Source organism: Urocitellus parryii, chromosome 6 (genome assembly GCF_045843805.1).
Source record: "Urocitellus parryii isolate mUroPar1 chromosome 6, mUroPar1.hap1, whole genome shotgun sequence".
Lineage (NCBI taxonomy): Eukaryota > Metazoa > Chordata > Mammalia > Rodentia > Sciuridae > Urocitellus > Urocitellus parryii.
The window spans coordinates 91,764,861-91,774,176 of record NC_135536.1 but is presented as its reverse complement, the minus strand read 5'-3'; the positions used below and the strand labels follow the sequence as shown (position 1 = coordinate 91,774,176).

Genomic DNA, 9,316 nt, shown 5'->3' with positions numbered 1-9,316 from the left:
CTATCCAGGAGAGACTGGTGCTTGGTGGCAGTGGGACAATGTTGATGGTACAGGAAAAATGGAAGCAAAGAGACCAATTAAAGGTTATTGTTGGGCAGGGGATATAGTTCAGTTGATATAGTGCTTGCTTTGCATGCACAAAGCCCTGGGTCCAATCCCTAGCACCACACACACACACACACACAAAAAAAAAAAAAAAAAAAAAAAAAGAGCCGTGGCCAGCTGGGCTCTGAGCAGAGCAGGGTCAGGATGGACGAGGACATGTTGACCACCCTGAAGATCCTCATCATCGGCGAGAGTGGGGTAGGCAAGTCCAGCCTGCTCTTGAGGTTCACAGATGATACTTTTGATTCAGAACTTGCAGCAACAATAGGTGTTGACTTTAAGGTGAAAACAATTTCAGTGGATGGAAATAAGGCTAAACTTGCAATATGGGATACTACTGGTCAAGAAAGGTTTAGAACATTAACTCCTAGCTATTACAGAGGTGCACAGGGTGTTATATTAGTTTATGATGTCACAAGAAGAGACACATTTGTTAAATTGGATAATTGGTTAAATGAATTGGAAACATACTGTACAAGAAATGACATAGTAAACATGCTAGTTGGAAATAAAATTGATAAGGAAAATCGTGAAGTTGATAGAAATGAAGGCCTGAAATTCGCACGAAAGCATCCCATGTTATTTATCGAGGCAAGTGCAAAAACCTGTGATGGTGTACAATGTGCTTTTGAAGAACTTGTTGAAAAGATAATTCAGACACCTGGACTCTGGGAAAGTGAGAACCAGAATAAAGGAGTCAAATTGTCACACATGGAAGAAAGCCATGGAGGAGGAGCCTGTGGTGGTTATTGTTCTGTATTATAAATTCTGGGAAATTCCATCTCTTGCATATTTGATCAGATAGTGACATCTTTCTGTATATAAACTTTAACTGCTATTTTAGGCACCTTGCAGTTTGCACATAATTGTTTTGTATCATGGCAGTAAATATTTGCAAAGAAATCCTACTCATCGGCTCTCCCAGGTAAAATGTTATGGTACGCATGCACAGTTTGCAATCTACAGTTTTATATGTAACATAAAATAGGTGTACCTTTATGAGTACATTTGATTTTATGATTTACATTTATCATGTAATTTTTTAAAACATCCATCTGTTTAGTGTATGTCAATACAGGGTCTGCTGCTTTGTTTTGTTTTGTTTTTTCTGCTTAAATATTCCTGTCAATTACTGAATTACTTGGTATGTAGATAGAACTCCTAGAACCATGGGAGGTATACTGGTGTCATCAAACCTGTTAAATTTCCTTTGAGGAATAAAAGAGCATGATTTCATAGCTTTTCTAGGATGTTTAAGATTCTCTTTTAGTACTAAGCAAAATTCTCAGTACAGAATGTAGCCCAGGCCAATTCATAATTAAATCTCTGTTTGTTCTGATGATGCTTCTAAAATAGTACTGATATGTTAAAGAAGTTTCATATTACTTTCTAATTTACTTCATTGATTAGCTCAGTTGTTTTAACTGGACTTTTGATCCTCTATATGTACATTGGATTCATAATCCTATGTGCAGTGCTTTTAGTTATGTCGAATTTGGCAGAATGGCAATAAGGTTTCCCTCACTGGGGTTTCAGGACGTAAATAGTGTGTTGATCATAACTCCTTGAATACTTACCACTTTTAAAACCATCTTTTTTTCTCATAAATGTTGTTAGCATTTATTCAGGTACCTCAGTGTAGCTTGTGTAATTTTTATGACTATCTGTTATGATTATGTGTATCTTATGACCTCCAAAAATAGCTAATTGATATTCAAAACCTATTTCTGTACTTTGAGGAGTGGGAAAGGAAAAAAACAAAACTAAATGACAATTTGAGAATAGTATACTGCTTCCAGATTCTGACCTGTGTGGGAAAATGCTATTGCAATGAAAATCTTGACGATTTATTATAACAAGTAACAAATAGCTTATTAAAACCAACTTTGTATACATTAACATCTTTTCTGCAGTACTCGGTTTTCTAATCTTCTGTTGTTGCAAATTGTATGTTTTTTCCTATCCATATGTTATTTAATTTACATTGATCTCTGCTATTTTAAGCCCCCAAATAATATGTCTTTTAAAGGGTAGTCACTACAATACCCCTCAGTAAGATTCTGATACTAATTTCATATCAATTTAATCTCTGTACAATGATAAATGAGATAAACATATTTGTGGACCTTTGCAGTATGTGTTAATGAATTTACTTCAAGTTGGATTCTTTCTGAAATGCACATTCTCACATGTGAAAACTTCATTTTCTACTTGGTTTACACTTATTAGTCTACATTACATATGATTAAAGGTTTTATACATCCTGTATATTTCATTAAATATAAAACATTTACTTCTACAATGTTAGAAAAAATGTAGTTAACTGTGTACTTATGATTTGTTCATGTTACATTAAAATTTAGATTTGTGTAAAAAAAAAGAAAGAAAGAAAAAGAAAAGTTACTGTTTTATGCCAGATAAGTATGGCAACTTGGATTTGCATAAATGGTAGAAATGGAAATGGGGTGAAGTAGACAGATAGAAGATTTATTGTGAAGATGGTTTCCATGGGATTTAGTAAAGGATTAGCTTATGGGCATTGAGGAGAAGGTAGTCAACCTTTCTACTTTGGAACACCCAGATTTCTTACATGACTAACAGGATGGTTGAATATGCTAATATCTGATATGGGCAAGACAGGAGAAAGAAAAACAGATTGGAGAGAAAGATGAAGCATATACTTTGAATAGGCCAAATTTGAGATGCCTATGAGACATGAAATGACCTGGTGATATAAGGGTATATTTGATATAAGAGTCTTGAAAAGTCTAGGCTTGTTTAGACTAAATTTGAGTTATTGGTGTATAGTCAGTATTAAGCAGTAAGAGAGAATGAGACAATCCAGAGAGAGAGGGTAGACTGAAAAACGAAGACAGCTCAGGTCCAAGCATGGAGCATCCAACATTGAGAGACTAGGTAAATGAAGAGGGACAAGGAAAGGACACTGAGGATAAGTGAAGCCATAATAGGAAAAAAATGTTTTAAGAAAAAAAAATGGCCAACTTTTTAATCCTGACAAAAAGTCAAGATGAAAACCAAAAAGTATCAAAGGGATTTAGCACAAGAAGTGCTATGGTTTACATGTGGGTAGTATCCCCTGAGGGTCCATGTATTAGAGGCTTGGTCTCCAAGGTAGAGCTAATGGGAAGTTCTGTGGATTTTGGAAAGGTGGGGCCTGGTGGGAGGTCCTTAGATCACTGGGAGTTGCCCTTGAAGGGGATTGTGGGACCCTAGACCCTCATGTCTTTCCCTGCTTTCTGACCATGAGGTAAGCAGTTTGTTCTGCCACACACTCCTGCCATGATGTGCTGCCCTTGCCAGAGTCCCAAAGCAATGGAACTATCCAATCTTGGACTGGAACCTCCAGAACCAGGAGCTAAAATAAAACTTTTCTCTTTATAAGCTTATTGCTTCAGGTATTCCCTTATAGTGACATAGAAATGACTAATACAAGGAGGTAATTGGTGATCATGGACAAGGAGTTTGGTGGAAAGGTGGGAGTGGGAGCCATATTGAGATGGGATCATTACTCACTCGGTGAATAATACAAATACAATCCCCACTTCACAGAATGGAAGTCATTAAGCAGATTGTCAAAGAATTGATTATCTTCTGTGATGATCTGTTTAATGAAGAGATGCCTGTGGGCTGTGTTATAAACAGCCCTACAGCTCCATATCTTTATGGACAGGAGAAGCAGAAACTAAAAGATTTTTTATAAAAAAAATCTTGGTTCACAGAAGCAATTACTGTTTGTTAGAACTTAGTCTTGTCTTCTTCCCTTCTTTTCATATCTGCAAATACCTATTTCAGAAATAACTAACCTTATTGTATTAGTCAGCTTTTAGTTGCTGTGACCAAAATATTGACAAAGGGCAATTTAGGAGGGAAAGTTTATTCTGACTTGCAGTTTTATAGATTCAGTCCATGGTGGGCCAATTCCATTGCTTTGGGCCTAAAGTAAGGTAGCACATCATGGTGAAAGGGTGTGGTGGAAGAGTGCTGCTTCATTCATGGAAGCCATGAAACAAAGATAGAAGAGGCCTTAGGGAAGATGAACCCTCCCAGTGACCCACCTTCTCCAGCCACAACCCACCTACATAACATTATCACCCAGTTAGTTCATTCAAACTAGGATGGACTGGTTAGGTTACAGCTTTCACAATCCAGTCATTTCATCTTCAACATTCCTGCACTAATTTAGAACCTCATATCCACCTAACAAAGTTAGTAAAGAACAAGGGTAAAGACTATAAACATGCTACAGTGGAGACAAAAGAAGAGGAAAAGGAAATGCAGATGAAGGACATTTTGACAGAAAAAAAATTGGGGGGGAAGAGCAAATGAATCTTGTGATGGATAGTTTTCCATAAAACTGAAATGGGCATACAAGTATGGAGGAAGTCTAGCAAGGGAGTCAACGTAAAAGTAAGGGTGGAACAACACAAGTGTGGAGGCCTGAGTAGGATCAGAAGGGCATCCTTACAGTGGACTGTTTATAACACAGCGTGTCAAAGTTAGAAGGATGAGGAGTCCATATTGGGGTGAGTCACAGCTCAGTGTGGGGTGAAGGATGCTAAGTGTGAAGAAGATGACTATGGGGGCTACCAGTGTAGAGTATCAGAGTCTAAGTAGGTTTCAACAAATTGTTTTCTCAGGTGGGGAGGCAGCTACAGAGATGAGAAATTGGCACATACACGGGCAACTAGTAAGTAAGTATATCCAGGATAATGGGAGTGAGGTTTCTCACTATTGAAGGAGAGGAATGAATATGGAAAGAGAGAAAAACAGAACGAATCCTGTGTAGTGTTGGATAAAGTTAGGTCAATGTGAGCTTGTGGTAGATATTGAAATAAAGATCTCTATGTATTCTCTCTTTCCACCCCCCTCTCTCTCTAAATGTTTGTGTCCCTCTAAAATTCATGTGCTAAAATCTTAACCCTGAAGGTGGTAGTATTTGGAAGTGAAATCTTTGGAAGATTAATCCTACTCATGAGGGCAGAACCTCATGAGTAGGATTAATACCCTTATAAAAAGAGGCCCGAGGAGCTTGTTTGCTTTTTCTGCCATGTAAGAACAAAGGGAGAAAGCACTGCCTATGAGGAACTGGCCCACATCAGGCATTAAATCTGCCAGTGCATTGATGTTGGATTTCCCAGGCACAAGAACTGTAAGAAATAAATACTTGTATAGCATACTGAAAACTCTTATCTCTCTCCCTCTCCCTCTCCAAAAGTCTGTCTACCTAGTGAGCTTGGGAACAGTGACTATGAGAGCAAACAGCACATCTAGAACCAAATCTTAGTTTCTAAATACCAAATAGCATTCTCTACTAAAAAAAAAAAAAAAAAAAAAAAAAAAAAAAACAGCTTCCTCAGAGAAATGACTGAAGCTCATACAAGATGAATCAAGAACACTTTGTACAAGAAATTAAGGAAGTATTTAAAGTATTATTTAAAGTATTCTTCAAATAATTATGGGACATAGCAAAGAACACAGAAAGTGATTTGAAGAGTACTGGCCAAATCAGAGATAATTAGAGCATAAAAATAATGATAGTGTGGCTAGGAATTAGTTCAGCAGTAGAGCACTTGCTTAGAATATGAGAGATACTCAGCACAGAAAAAAAAGTATGTTTAAAATATGTTTAAAAATTATTGTAAGAGATCATAATCTATTGAATAAGATAGGTTACACAAGTCCATACTGATAAAAACAAATTAATTATGAGGCTGGGGTTGTGGCTCAGCAGTAGAATGCTCACCTAGCACGTTTGAGGCACTGAGTTAGATCCTCAGCACCACATAAAAATAATTAAATAAATAAAACAAAGGTATTGTGTCCAACTACAGCTAAAAAAATATTAATTAGTAAATGGAAATATTCACAAAGAATGAGTAGTTATATAACATAAAAGCACCTATGTATTTGTGTGTACTATTTATGCAGGAAAAAGGGTAAATTTATCGCTGGGGAGTCTGGCATACAACTCCTTAATTAAGTGATCAGGTTAATCACTGTGATCAAATTGAAATTATGTATAACTTGCCAGGATGCACTGAGAAGAAAACAGCATAATATTCAGTGATAATCATGCCAAAAATGTATAAATTAATCTAATGGTGAGAAAACATTAAATAACATTAAGGGACATCCTACAATTATTGGTCTGTAATATTTAAATGTGTCAATATTATGTAAGTGAAAGAAATCCTGAGGAACTGTTTCAGATTGAAGAAAACTAAAAAGAATGACAACTAAATGCAATACATGATTCTGAATTGGATCATTTTGCTATAAAGACCATCATTAAGGTACCTGGTAAAACTTGAATGAGATCAGAGGTTTGGCTGATAATACTGAAAGAAATGATACTCTCTGGGAAAGGACCTCCCCTTTCCCCAAGAACACATATAGCAAACCAAATGAATAGAATATTTCTATTCATTGAATAGAAAAATAGGGTGAGTGTTACCTTTACTGAGAGTATAGTCATAGACAAGTTCCCCAAAGTCATCCTGCGACAGAGACGGAGAGTGAGAGCTCTGGAATTAGTCTCATGTGTTGGAAGTCCACCTACCAACTGATTTGCGGTAACTGCTTAACCTTCCTAAGCCTCTTCTCAGTAAAATAGGGATAACTACCTCTATCTCTATTAGGTATCCTCTAATTTATAGGGCTATAATGAGGATTAAAGAGCATATGTAAAGTGCCTAGAACATTAATGATAATAGCTAGCATTCCTTGAGCATTTACTTTATGCCAGTGTGGCAGGCTGAACAACAGTCTCAAAGATATACAGGTACTAATCTCTGGAACCTGAAAATGTTCCCTTATATATATATAAAAAAGGTCTTTTAGGTGTGATTAAGTGAAGGATCTTGAGATAGGGAGATTATCCTGGATTATCTATGTAGACTATAATAGTAATCACAAGTGTTCTTAGAAGAGGGAGGTAGAAGAAGATATTACTACAGAATTCAGCAATGTAACAAGTGGAACAAGATGCTATGCCACTGGTTTTCAAGATGGAGGATGATTCCACAAAAAGAATGAAGCTCAAGATGCTGGAAAAGAAAAGGAAATAGTCCCTGAAGCCTCTGAGGGAGTTTAGCCTTACAGACACCTTGACTTTGGCCCAGTGAAACTAATTTCAGACTTCTGACCTCCAGAACTATAAGAGAATAACTGTGTATTGTTTTAAGCCATCAGGGTTGTGGTAATTTATTACAGCAGCCAGAGGAAACTAATACAAGTAGGCACTATTTTAAAGGCTTCCCTCCTATTATTTCATCTAACTCTCACCTTTTCCCATCTTCTCATTGATTGTGAGAAGGTATATTAATGGATCATACTTATTAATCTATTATCCTAAGTTGGCCCCTACCACATATACCTTGTCTCCATGTACCTTGTACCCACATGTAGAAACCCACTTTTTTCTGGCCCAGGAAAAGATCTGAAGAGCCTTGAGCTAGGGCTTTTTGTAAAACTACTGTCCCACCAATTCCATAGCCTAGGGTATAAGAAGAAAGAATTTGCAACAGGGAAAAAAATATCTTTCCATTGACTTGTTTTGTAAATATGAATACATTAGGTTAGGATGATGCATCCATATTTACATTAAGGTGGTCATAGTAAAAGATGGATCTGTTCTAGATTTGATCCATTATTTACAATAGATCCATCTGTAGTAAATAATATCTCCAGTATGAACCCACAGGACAGTAACACACACACACCCTCATCAATAAGAGTGAGCTCTCCTAGGAACACCTATCTTGTAATCAGTTGTAAAAGGAATAGAGGGCAGCAGTAGTGCTCTCCTTTCTTGACAGTTCTGTACCTCATAATTTTGTTTCAAGAGAATTCACTTAAAATTCTTCAACGAAGCCCCTACATGGTGATTTCTCCCATCCAAGAACAAAGCAGGCTGCTGTAGTGATTTATTTTTCTCTGTTTTCTTGTGGTAACACTGAGCTACATCCCCAGCCATGCATAGTGATTTTTTTTTATGGTAGATTTGGGATTGCATACTAGGTAGTCCCTCTTTTCCTCAGTTTCTTCATCTGTAGAAAATAGGTTGCTATCAGGATTGTTGTGATAATTTAAATGAGAGAATGTGCACATGGCATCATATACATAGCATGTCCACAACCCCTTCTTAGAGGCAGCTTGGGAACCGTATATGGGTACCTGATGCCCTTAAATCAGTCAAATCCATAACCTGTCAGTAAATAATGATGCAGCTTAGTGGAGAAAGTTCTACCTAAACAGTAAGGTAGCCATGTACAACCAGAGAAATGAAAAGTTGTACTACAATTGTGTACAATGAATCAAAATGCATTCTGCTGTCATATATACATAATTAGTATGAATAAATAAATAGATTTTTAAAAAGTAATGTAGCAATACATTACTCTCTAGAATCTTAAGTGAGAAATAAGGAGGAAATTGGGCAATTAAGGGCCGAAGCTGATGCTAAAAAGATGTAAAAAGAGAGAAAAAGATAAGACCAAAAGCAAGTTGGCTATAGTTACTGAGTAGGGCTAAATTATCAGGAAGAAGAAACTATGAATAAGCTGAAGTAGTAAGGACAAGAAAAAATATAAAATATATGTTGAAAAAGCCAGGAAAATTGGGGAATTCCCCACTAAAAGCCCAGTCTAATTAGTAGTTGAGGCATACAAATGGCAGAACAGTACAGTGAAGATTCATGAACTTCTGCCACTGAACTCACAGAGCCATCTTGGATCTCAAAGAGTTACAATTCTTATATTTGGATGATTTGCCTAATTGACTGTCTTTAAATACCCACCCATTATTTAAAAGTGGTCTGTTAAATCTTCATTCTTGAGGGGCTGGGGATGTGGCTCAAGCTGTAGCGCGCTCGCCTGGCATGTGTGCGGCCCGGGTTCGATCCTCAGCACCACATACCAACAAAGATGTTGTGTCTGCCGAGAACTAAAAAATAAATATTAAAAAAATTCTCTCTCTCTCTCTCTCTCTCTCTCTCTCTCTCTCTCTCCCTCTCCTCTCTCACTCTCTCTTTAAAAAAAAAAAAAAGAGAAAAAAAAATAAATCTTCATTCTTGAAAAAGAACTTAATTAAGACACATTGTTAAATAGGATCATGAAACAATGTGGCATAAGAGAAGCAGAAAAATATTCCTGGCAAAGAGAATATCAGGAGTCAAGGCTTAGAGGTGGGA

The 9,316-nt window shown here is 36.8% G+C and overlaps 1 pseudogene; it reads left to right on the top strand.

The window, feature by feature from the left end:
• Positions 1-220: 220 nt before the first annotated feature.
• Positions 221-908, top strand: LOC113185640 (ras-related protein Rab-18 pseudogene; annotated as a pseudogene).
• Positions 909-9,316: the final 8,408 nt, after the last annotated feature.